The sequence below is a fragment of the Lontra canadensis genome, unplaced genomic scaffold (assembly GCF_010015895.1).
Source record: "Lontra canadensis isolate GAN:19392208 unplaced genomic scaffold, GSC_riverotter_1.0 scaffold101, whole genome shotgun sequence".
NCBI classification, from domain to species: Eukaryota; Metazoa; Chordata; class Mammalia; order Carnivora; family Mustelidae; genus Lontra; species Lontra canadensis.
Genome location: NW_022631095.1, coordinates 4898942 through 4911660, shown reverse-complemented (window position 1 = coordinate 4911660; position 12719 = coordinate 4898942).

Here is a 12719-nt window from a genome sequence, read left to right as displayed (position 1 = left end):
TATATCAGAAGGTAGATGTGGGAAGAAAATGATAATACACTTAATTCATGTATGTTGCTGAGAGCCTTGGCCTCAGTCCTGGTGTTAGAATCTGTTGTCCCGCACTCAGTAACCGGGGTTCCAGGACGTCTATCCCTGTTACGGCTCTCTGGGAATCGCAGGTGGTGCCCAGCTTCCTCTGTAGCATGGTGACAAGGTGTATTCCCTGAGCACCATAGTCTGTTAGGTAGATGATCATTGCTCTTCCACGTTCTCCCTGTTACAGCTGGGGTAGGGGACAGTGGTTTTTGTCTTTCCTCTTCTCTTAATGTGCAACATACAGGTCAACGAGGATGAAAATGGAAAGGCAAACCGCTTGGCAGAACAGAGGAAGCAAGGTTATTATGACAGGTGGTGGGGAAACAAACTCCATGTTTGTGATGTGATTTTCAAGAAAACTGAAAATTCAACCGACGTGTTTCTGTCAATGAACTCAGAAGACCACATAGAGTAACATTTCTTATGTTGGCAAATGTCTGGTCATCCTATTGAAAGCTGACACTCTCCACAACAAAACTCAACTCATTTGTTAATACATTTCTGCTAAAGGGCAAGATGGGTTTGTTATATAAGTTGGTGTGGTTACCTAATGCAGCACAGACCCATGGATTTTCTTTCCAAAGTGACAGCTACAAATTGGACTTAATGAGATTCCTTGCTATATTAATGAGGAGCCTGAATATCGGTGTGCCAATTACATAAGGCCTCAAAAAGGTTGCAGGTGTAATTTCCACCCGAAATAAGGAAAACCCTTGGGGTATGATGGGCTTTGATTTTTCGAGATCTTTTAAAACACTAGGCACAGATAGTCTCTGCGAATTGTTTTCTGGTGATTTCTGTGAATAAACTTCAAGCGTGAGACTATATTCTTGTCATCAAGAAAAAATGTTCTTGCATTTAACTCTACTACACAGACGTCTCTGAAAGCCACATTTAAGCGACATTCAAAAAAAAATAAACATTCTCTGAGATGACATGTTTATTTTTAACCAACCATTTTTAGTTTATACATGTACAAAGATGAGCAAACAGAGACAAGGGGCTGAACTGACATTGACTAGTCACTGGTACTTAATGCCTGGCCCTGCAGGGCTGGGACAGCGACATTTCTGTGACCACGTATCAGGAAATTGACATCTGGTTGATGTTGGGAGACACACACCATTCAGATCATTTCTCAAGTTATTTAAGTTGGCCTTAGCTTTTTGAGCCCCAGAATTTTTGGAAACTTTATATAAAACCTTAAATTGGTATCCTAAGTTTAACGTTTCTTATGAACAAAGTAAAGGAAAACATTCATACATAAAATTTCTTTGCTGGGACTAAGGCTCTGCCCCATGTACAAGTTCTAATTGTTTAATTGATGTGTTACTTTTCATAGAGTTGATTGGTGTAATTTTGTTTTTAAAAGAAAGTTAAAAAAGCAGTTGTAGTAAGTTGTGTCAAAATGATTGAATTTGAGGGGCACTTGGGTGGCTCAGTGGGTTGAGCCTCTGCCTTCGGCTCAGATCGTGGTCCTGGGGTCCTGGGATCAAGCCCCACATCAGGCTCTCTGCTCAGCGGGGAGCCTGCTTCCTCCTCTCTCTCTGCCTGACTCTCTGCCTACTTGTGATCTCTGTCTGTCAAATAAATAGATAAAATCTTTTAAAAAAAATGATTGAATTTGATCACAGTTTTCCAGGGAAAATGAAAACAGTTATATATTGAGTAGGAGGCAGCGATAGAGGATTTACTAAATACAAGGACCTCTAACAAAATAGAATAATTATACCGTTTTTGGAAAATTTTGTCTAGCTCCTATTTAAGGAAATTAACTAAAATTGACTAGAACTCCTAAATTGACAGCCTCAAAGGACTCTTTATTGAAAGTTGTAAATCTGAAAATTGAGTAATGTGGAATATTGCAAGAACAACTTGATAAGGCCAAGGAAGTAATTCTATTAAAATTACAAAGGACAAGTGTTGGAGAGAATGTGGAGAAAGGGGAACCCTCTTACGCTGTTGGTGGGAATGCACATTGGTGCAGCCACTTTGGAAAACAGTGTGGAGATTCCTTAAGAAATTAAAAGTAGATCTTCCCTATGATCCTGCAATTGCACTACTGGGTATTTACCCCAAAGATAGAGATGTAGTGAAAAGAAGGGCCATCTGTACCCCAATGTTCATAGCAGCAATGGCCACAGTCACCAAACTGTGGAAAGAGCTGAGATGCCCTTCAGCGGATAAAGAGGATATGGTCCATATATACAATGGAGTATTATGCCTTCATCAGAAAGGATGAATACCCAACTTTTGTAACAACGTGGACGGGACAGGAGGAGATTATGCTGAGTGAAATAAGTCAAGCAGAAAAACGTCCATTATCATATGGTTTCACTTACTTGTGGAGCATAAAGAATAAGACGGAGGACATTAGAAGAAGGAAAGGAAAAGTGAATTGGGGGAAATCAGAGGGGGAAACGAAGCATGAGAGACTGTGGACTCTGAGAAAAACTGAGGGTTTTAGAAGGGAGGGGGGTGGGGGGATGGGTGAGCCTGGTGGTGGGTATTAAGGAGGGCACAGATTGCATGGAGCACAGGGTGTGGTGTATAAACAAAGAATCTTGGAACACTGAGAAAATAAAATTTAATTTAAAAAAATTACAAAGGAAAACAAAGCAGAAGAGACCCAAACCAGCTATTACAGCTTATCTTTGTTGAGTTACTTCATCAGGGCTCCCAGCTATGTGGTGACTTTAACAGTCTGTTCCGTCCTCCTTGGTGCATCAGCTCAGTCTTCAGCTGGCTCCTCCCCATGCAGCCTCTGCCGTTCCAGGCATCCCATGAAAATGTGAATGTGCCCAGAGAAGAGCAACTTGGTTCTCAACGTCTTTCTATTCCTGTTCTTCTTGTGAAAATAGAGTATATACAGAGTTCATAAAACACGTACAGCTTCATGCATCCATTTAAAGTAAATACGTTGGTACAACCAAATCAGTTCCAAAAATAGTACAGCAGCCCAGGAATCTGAGGGCCCCTTTCTAATTGCAATCCTCTCTCCCGACCAAAGATAATCCCCAGACTTAAGTGATAGGTACTTCCTTAATTTTTAAAAAATATTTTACTACTTGCATATGCACGCTTAAACACCACAGTTTCATTTTGACTTGTTTTGAACTTTATAGAAATGGAATCATGTGCAGCAGAGAGAATATAGTCAATAATATTGTTATAATGTCTGTATGGTGATGGATGTGACCACATTCACCATGGTGAGCACTGTAGAATGTATAGAATTATCCAGTCACTATGCCGTGCTCCTGAAACTAAAATAACACTGTATGTTAACTGTACTTCAATAATGAAATTTGTTTTAAAAAACGCATTTTCACTAAGTTTACAGTACCTAAAATTTTAATTAAGACCTCATAGCTGTCTCCTGGAGTTTATAAAAAAGTCTATTTCAGGATTAAAATTAGATCATGAATTTTAAAAAAGCCTGTAACACAAATGGAATAATTTTCTAGAAGTTGAGATGGTCTAAAAATATTTGACAATTTTACAAACCTAAAAATACATGTACTAAATCTTCAAAAAAAAAAAAATTCTGCACTTTGCGTCTGGTTTCCCTCAACATGATTGTGAGGTTTGTTATTGTTGTTGCATGTCACTATGATTTCATTTATTTTCATGGCTATGTTATATTCTATCATGGGACTGTACCGAGTATATTTATACCCTCTAAAGTTGACATAGATTTAGGTTATTTCATGGATGAAAGACCTCAATGTGAGACAGGAATCCATCAATATCCTAGAGAGAACATAGGCAATAACCTCCTTGACATCGGCCACAGCAACTTCTTTCAAGACACATCTCCAAAGGCAGGGGAAACAAAAGTAAAAATGAATTGCTGGTATTTCATCAAGATAAAAAGCTTCTGCACAGCAAAGGAAACAGTCAACAAAACAAAGAGGCAACCCACGGAATGGAAGAAGATATTTGCAAATGACACTACAATCAAAGGGCTGATATCCAAGATCTATAAAGAACTTCTCAAACTGAACACCCGAAAAACAGATAATCACGTCAAAAAATGGGCAGAAGACATGAACAGACACTTCTCCAATGAAGACATACAAATGGGTAACAGACACATGAAAAAATGTTCATCCTCATTAACCACCAGGGAAATTCAAGTCAAAATCACATTGAGATACCATCTTACACCAGTAAGAATGGAAAAAATTAAGAAGGCAAGAAACCAATGTTGGAGAAGTTGTGGAGAAAGGGCAACCCTCTTACCCTGTTGGTGGAATGCAAGCTGGTGCAGCCACTTTGAACAGTGTGGAGATTCCTTAAGAAATTACAAATAGAGCTACCCTATTACCCTGCAATTGCACTACTGGGTGTTTACTCCAAAGATACAGATGTAGTGAAAAGAAGGGCCATCTGTACCCCAATGTTCATAGCAGCAATGGCCACAATCACCAAACTATGGAAAGAGCTGAGATGCCCTTCAACAGATGAATGGATAAAGATGATGTGGTCCTTACCCACAATGGAATATTACTCAGCCATCAGAAAGGATGAATACCCAACTTTTGTATCAACATGGATAGGACTGGAGTAGATTATGCTGAGTGAAATAAGTCAAGCAGAGAGAGTCAATTATCATATGGTTTCACTTACTTGTGGAACATAAGGAATAGCATGGAGGACATTAGGAGAAGGAAGGTAAAAATGAAGCAGGGGGAATTGGAGGGGGAGATGAACCATGAGAGTCTTTGGACTCAGACAAACAAACAGGGTTTTAGAAGGGAATGGGGTGGGGGGGGTTGGGTGAGCCCGGTGATGGGTATTGAGGAGGGTACGTATTGCGTGGAACACTGGGAGTTATACACAAACAATGAATCATGGGAACACTACATCAAAAACTAATGATGTACTGTATGGTGGCTAACATAACATAATAACGAAAAAAAGATTTAGGTTGTTTCTAGTCGGGGTTATTAGACGACATGGCTATATTTAATCCTGTGTAGGTTTCCTGCACACCTTTGCAGACGTTTCTTTTAGTATACTCCTAGAAAGGGAATTGCTAGATGACAGTATGTAACTTTAACTGTACTAGATACTGCCAAACAGTTTTCAAAAATAACCATACTATTTTTTTCTCTCCCATCAGCAGTGTATGGGAGCTCCTGTTATACACATTCTCTTCAGTATTCGGTATTTTCTTTAAGATTTTATTTATTTATTTATTTATTTGTCAGAGAGAGAGAGAGAGAGAGAAAGCTCAAGCAGACAGAGTGGCAGGCAGAAGCAGAGAGAGAAGCAGGCTCCCCACTGAGCAAGGAGCCCAACGTGGGACTCCATCCCAGGAACCCGGGATCATGACCGGAGCAGAAGGCAGCAGCTTAACTGACTGAGCCACCCAGCATCTCAGTATTCGTTATTTTCATTTGTTCTAATTTTTGTCAATCCAGGGCATGTGTAGTGGAATCTCTTGATGGTTATATTGTGCATTTTACTGAATTATTAATTACGTTGAGCACCTTTTCATGTGTTTATTGGCTATCTGAAATTTTGCGAAGTGTCTGTTCAAGCTTTCCCCTGTATTACTACTGAGTTGTCTTTTTCTTACTGACTAGTAGGAGTACTTTATGCATCTTGGATGTGTCTTCTGTCAGTTGCATGTAATACTCATATCTTTTCCCATTCTGTCACTTGCCCTTTTACTTTCTTAATGGTGTCTTTTGGTGAACAGAGTTCTTAATGTGATCCAGTTCAATACGATCTCCCTTTATAGGGAGGGAGTTTTCTGCCTAAATAAAGAAATATTTTCCTACCCTGAGATTATCATCATGTTCTCTGTAATTTTTACAGCTTCACTGTTTTTCTTACATAGTTAATTCTTTACTATACCTGGAATGATTTTCATTTATAGCATGAGTCCAGGGAATAGTTTCATTTTCTTCCCAAGTAAATATACAATTCCAGCTCCATTTATCCCTCTATCCCTGCTTGACATCATGCATCTAGATTCATAGGTCTGTCTTGGGACTATTCTGGTCTGTATATCTCTGCTGGACTATTTATGCACTGGCCGGAATCTCTATCCTGCCTTAATTACTGTGGCTTTATGAGAAGTCTTGCTATTAAGTGAAGCAAGGCCTACTAAGTTGCTTTTCTTCTTTAGCAGAGATTAACCCTTCCAGGCCTTCTGTATGTCCATATATTGTTAGAATCAGCTTACCAGATTCCTAAACAGATCCTACTGACATTTTAAAAAAAGATTTTATTCATTTATTTAAGAGAGAGAGAGTGAGGGAGCACAAACTGTGGAGGGTGAGAGGGAGAAGCAGACAGGGAGTCTGATGTGGGACTCGATTCCAGGATCCCAGAATCATGCCCAGAGCCAAAGGCAAATGCTTAACCAAATGAGCCATGCAGGTGCCCAATCCCATTGACATTTGATTGTGATTGCATTGATCCTCAAAATCAATTTGGCAAAAATTGATATCTTAACAGTATTGGTGGTCCCATTCATTGAACGTGATATATTTATGTAAGAGTTCTTTAATTTCTATCAAAATTTTTGTACTGATTTCCGCACAGAGGTTCTACGCTTTGTTACTTTATTCTTGGGTATTTAATATTTTTGAAACTATTAAAAATATTAACTTTTCAAAAATATTTATTCATTTTGGAGAGAAAGAAAAAAGAGAGAGAGTAGGGGAGGGGCAGAGGGAGAGACTCTTCAAGCAGATTCCCTGCTGAACATGGAGTCCCACTCGGGGCTCCCTCCCACGACCCATGAGATCATGACCTGAGCCAAAACCAAGACAGGATGGTCAACCAACTGAGCCATCCAGGAGCCCCTAAAAAACGAACTTTTAAAAATTTACTTTCTGTTTATTTTTGGTGTACAGAAATATCAGTTATTTTTGTATTTTTACCTTGTATCCTATAACCTTATTAACTCACTTAATAGTTCTAATAATTTACCTACAGATTCTTTTTTTTTCTTTTTCTTTTTAAGATTTTATTTATTTATTTGACACAGAGAGACACAGTTAGAGAGAGAACACAAGCAGGGGGAGTGGGAGAGGAAGATGCAGACATCCCACTGAGCAGGGAGCCTGATGCAGGGCTTGATCCCAGGACCCTGTGATCATGACCTGAGCTGAAGGCAGCTGCTTAATGACTGAGTCACTCAGGCGCCCCACCTACAGATTCTTGGTTTATTTATCTATGTTGTCACATCATCTTGAAAAATGTGAGTTTTATTTCTTTTCCAATTTTTATACCTTTCTTCCTTTTTCAGCACTGGGTTAGATCTTCAGCACAATGTTAAAGAGAAGTGGTAAAAGCAGGCATACTCTTAATAGACAAAGGAAGAGTCATTGAATTCCTAATTTTTAAATAGTTTTATCATGAGTGGATGCTGAATTTTGTGAAATGCTTTTTCTACATCTATTGAGAATTTTTACAGTTTTTTTTCTCCTATAATCTATCAATATGCCCAAATGTTGACTGCTTTTCTCATGTTAAACTAACATTTGGGAAGATAAATGGGTAAATCTAAGCAATTACACACACACACACACACACACACACACACATACATAAAATTAGAATACATGATGACAATTCAAAGGTTTTATTAATTTATTTGTCAGAGAGAGAGAGAGAGCACAAGCAGGGGGAGCAGCAGGCAGAGGAGGCAGAGGGAGAATCAGGCTCCCCCCTGAGCAGGAAGCCCAATGGGGGACTTGATCCCAGCATGCTGGGATCAAGACCTGCGCCAAAGGCAGACGCTTAACCAACTGAGCCACCCAGGTGTCCCACAATAGAACAACTTAATGTGAGTTAGAAGAGGATAAATTGAGTTAGAGTGTTTTACTGTCCTTACATTGTCCTAATATTAGCTATCAATAAGTTTAGGATGCATATTTTAATTTCCAGGGGAATCACTAAAGGAATGGAAACAGAGTGTATAACTTCCAAAATAGTAGGTGGGGAAAATGAGATGACAAAAAATAATAATAAATCCCTAGGAAGGGAGCAAAGGAGAGAAAAAAAATAGATTAAGTAGAAAACCCACAATAAATAGACTTAAAAGAACCTAAAAAATTCATAATATGCTGCTTATAAGAGAAACAGAAAAAAGGTAAGACTACCAAAAATTTTTAAATAAAAAAATAGAAAAAGACATTTCAGGAAATTACTAACCAAAAGCAAGCTACTAAATTAATATGAGGCAAAATAGATTTTAAGGAAGAAGGATTAGTAAGATAAAGAGGTTTACTTAATGGTAAAGTTTTAATTGACCAGTAAGATATAAAAATTCTAAATTCATATACCCTTATTAACAATTCCAAAATATACAAAGCAAAAAAAGGGCAGAACTATAATAAATTTTAAAAATCTATAGTCATAGTGGCAGATTTTAAAAAATTAATCAACTTTATTTATTAGAGCAGTTTTAGGTTCACAGTAAAATTGAACAGAAGGTACAGAAAGTTCCCATACAAACCCTGTTCCCATGCATGCAAGCCTCTCCCACTATTGACATCCTCTACCACAGTGGTACATTTTTGAAAACTGATGAACCTACACTGACACATCATAATCACCCACAGTATGTAGTTTACATTAGGGCTCCTTTTTGATGATATACATCCTATGGGTTTTGACAAGTTCCACCTTTGTAGTAGTATAAATAATCGTTTCAATGCCCTAAAAATCCTTTGTGTTCTCCTGTTCATTTTCTCTCTCCCCGACCCCTGCCAACCATGGATATTTTTACTGTCTTCATAGTTTTGCCTTTTCCAGAATGCTCTATAGTTAGAGTCTTACAATCTGTAGCCATTTCATATGGGGTCCTTTTACTTATAATACACATTTAAGTTTCCTCCATGTCTTTTCATGGCTTGAAACTTCTTTTTAATGTTAAATAATATTCCATTGTTTGGATGTACCACAGTTTATCCATTCACCTACTTAAGGACATCTCTGTTGCTTCCAAGTTTTGGCAGTTATGAATAAAGCTATTATAAACATCTGTGTATAGGTTTTTGTGTCACCTAAGCTGTTTTTCTTTTTTAGTTTTTATGTAAATTCCTGTTAGTTAACATACAGTGTAATATTAGTTTAGGTGTGCAGTACAATGATTTCACATAAGTTTTCAATTCATTTGGGTAAATCCAAGGACTGTTATTGCTGACTCATATAATAAGAGAATAGTTTAGTTTTGTTTTTATTCCCAAATTTTTATCTAAATTCTAGTTAGTTAACATATAGTGCAATACTGGTTTTAGGAGTAGAATTTAGTGATTCATCACTCACGCATAACACCCAGCACTCATCCTCCTTAATACCTCCTTAATACCTATCATCCATCTAGCCCATCCCCCATCCACCTTCCTCCATCAACCCTCAGTTTATTCTCTATCATTAAGAGTCTCTTGTGGTTTGTTTCCCTCTCTCTTTTTTTCCCCTTCCCATATGTTCGTCCGTTTTGTTTCCTAAATTCCACGTACAAGTGAGATCATATGGTATTTGTCTTTTTCTGATTGACTTCCTTGGCTTAGCATCATACTCTCTAGCTCCATCCACATCGTTGCAAATGTCAAGATTTCATTTTCTGATGGCCAAGTGATATTCCATTGTGTGTGCATTTATTTATATATATATATGTGTGTGTGTGTGTATAAATATATATATAAATGTGTGTATGTATATATATATATACACACACACACACACACAAACACGTGTGTGTGTGTATTCCTATGAATTTATATAAAGGAATCTATATATATATATATATCATCTACGTATAGAAAAATATATATATATATCACCTTTTCTTTATCCATTCATCTGTCGATGGATATCTGGGCTCTTCCCATAGTTTGGCTATTGTGGACATTGCTGCTATAAACACTGGGGCACATGTACCCCTTTAATTCTGTATCTTTGTATCCTTTGGGTAAATACCCAGTAGCACAGTTGCTGGGTCGTAGGGTACCTCTATTTTTAACTTTTTGAGGAAACTCCATACTGTTCTCCAGAGTTGCTGCACCAGTTTGCGTTCCCACCAACAGTGTCAGAGGGTTCCCCTATCTCTGCATCCTCACCAACATCTGCTTCCTGTGGTGTTAATTTTGGCCTGTCAGGTGTGAGGTGGTATCTCATTGTGGTTTTGATTTGTATTTCCCTGATAGTGAGTGATGATGAACATCTTTTCATGTGTCTGTTAGGCATTTGTATGTCTTCTTTGGAAAAATGTCCATTCATGTCTTCTGCTCATTTCTTAGCTGGATTATTTGTTTTTTAGGTGTTGAGTTTGATAACTTCATAGATTTGGATACTAACTCTTTATCTGATATATCATTTGCAAATTTCTTGTCCCATTCTGTAGGCTACCTTTTAGTTTTGTTGACTGTTTCCTTCACTGTGCAGAGACGTTTTATCTTGATGAAATCCCAATAGTTCATTTTTGCTTTTGTTTCCCTTGCCTTGGGAGACGTGTCTAGCAAGAAGTTCCTGTGGCTGAGGTCACAGAGGTTATTCTCCTCTAGGATTTTGATGGATCCTGTCTCATAATGAGGTCTTTCATCCATTTTGAATTTATTTTGGTGTATGGTATAAGACAGTGGTCCAGCTTCATTCTTCTGCATGTGGCTGTCCAGTTTTTCCAACACCATTTGTTAAAGAGACTGTCATTATTCCATTGGATATTCTTTCCTGCTTTGTCAAAGATTAGTTGACTATATGGTTGTGGGCCCATTTCTAGAGTCTCTATTCTGTTCCATTGATCTGTGTCTGTTTTTGTGCCAGTACCATACTCTCTTGATGACTACAGCTTTGCAATAGAACTTGAAATCCGGGATCGTGATGCCTCCGGCTTTTCTTTTCTTTTTCAGGATTGCTTTGGGTCTTCAGGGTCTTTTGTGGTTCCATGCAAATTTTAGGATTGTTTGTTCTATCTCTGTGAAAAATGCTAGTGGTATTTTGATAAGGATTGCATTAAGAGAATGTTTAGTTTTGTAAGAAACTGCCAAACTATCTTCCAATGTGAATGTACCATTTTGCCTTCCTACCAACAAAGAATGAAAATTCCTGTTGCTCCACATACTCGCCAGCATTTAGTATTTATTTCTATTCTGTATTTCTGTATATTCCAATAGTATCTTGTATTAATTTGCAATTCCCTAATGGCATGTTAAACATCTTTTCATATGGTTATTTGCCATCTGTATGTTTTCTTTGTTGAGATGTCTGTTCAACTCTTTTACCAATTTCCTAATTATTATTCATTTTCTTATTGTTGAGTTTTAAGAATTCTTTATATATTTTGGATAATAGTCCTTTCTCAGATACATCTTTTGCAAATATTATCTCCTAGTCTGGCCTGTTTTCTTGTTCTCTTAACATTGTCTTTCACAGAGCAGAATTTTCAATTTTTAATAAACCAAGCTTATCAATTATTTCTTTAATGGATTGTGCCTTTCATTTTGTATCTAAAAAGTCATAGCCATACCCAAGGTCATCTTGGTTTTCTTTCATGTTATCTTCTGGGAGTTTTAAAGTTTTGCATCTTAACATTTAGGTTTGTGATCCATTTTGAGTTAATTTTTGTGAAAGGTATAAGATCTGCATCCTGATGCATCTTTTTGGGATATGAATGTCCAATTGTTCCAATATCATTTGTTGAAAAGATGATCATTTCTTTATTATTGCCTTTACTTCTTTGTCAAAGATCAGTTGTTTATATTTATGTGGAATTATTTCTGTCCCACTAATCCATTTCTTTTGCTTGGTTTTGTTTTTGCCAATAGCACACTGTCTTGATTACTTGGTAGTTTTATATTAGGTCTTGAAGCTAGGCAGTGTCAGTCCTCTGACTTCGTTCTTTGATATTAAGTTGGTTTCTTAGTTTATTTTGTTGTTTTGTTTTTGAGTTTTGCCTCTCAGTATAAACTTTCAAATCATTTTGTTGATATTTGCAAAATAGCTGGCTGAGATTTTGATTTTTATTGTACTGACTCTATAGATCAAGTTGGGAAAAACGGAAATGTTGACTATATTGAGACTTCCTATCCATGAATATGGGATATCTCTTCATTTATTTAGTTGTCTTTCATATCTTCCCTCAGAGTTTTGTAGTTTTCCTCATACAGATCTTTTACATGTTTTGTTGAATTTATACCTAAGTATTTAATTTTGGGAGTTGCTAATGTAAATGGTAGTGTGTTTTTAATTTTAAATTCCACTTGTCCATTGCTGGTATACAGGGAAGCTCAAAGAGGTAGATTTTAAAAGACTTTTTTTCTTTTTAAACTTTAAAAAAAAGATTTTATTTATTTATTTGAGAGAGAGAGAAGGAGAGAGAGTGAGAGAGAGCATGAGAGGGGGGAGGGTCAGGGGGAGAAGCAGACTCCCTGCTGAGCAGGGAGCCCAGCTCAGGACTTGATCATGGGAGACAAGGATCAGGACCTGAGCCAAAGGCAGTCACTTAGCCAACTGAGCCATCCAGATGCCCTGATTTTAAAAGACTTTTAAAAGTAAATGACAGAACTAGCAAACAGTTTTACCAGTCATACTATAAAGACAGATCTACCAGTCATGATATAAAATAATTGAACAAGATTAACAAAATTGTCCTAATAAACAAATACAAAATGCAG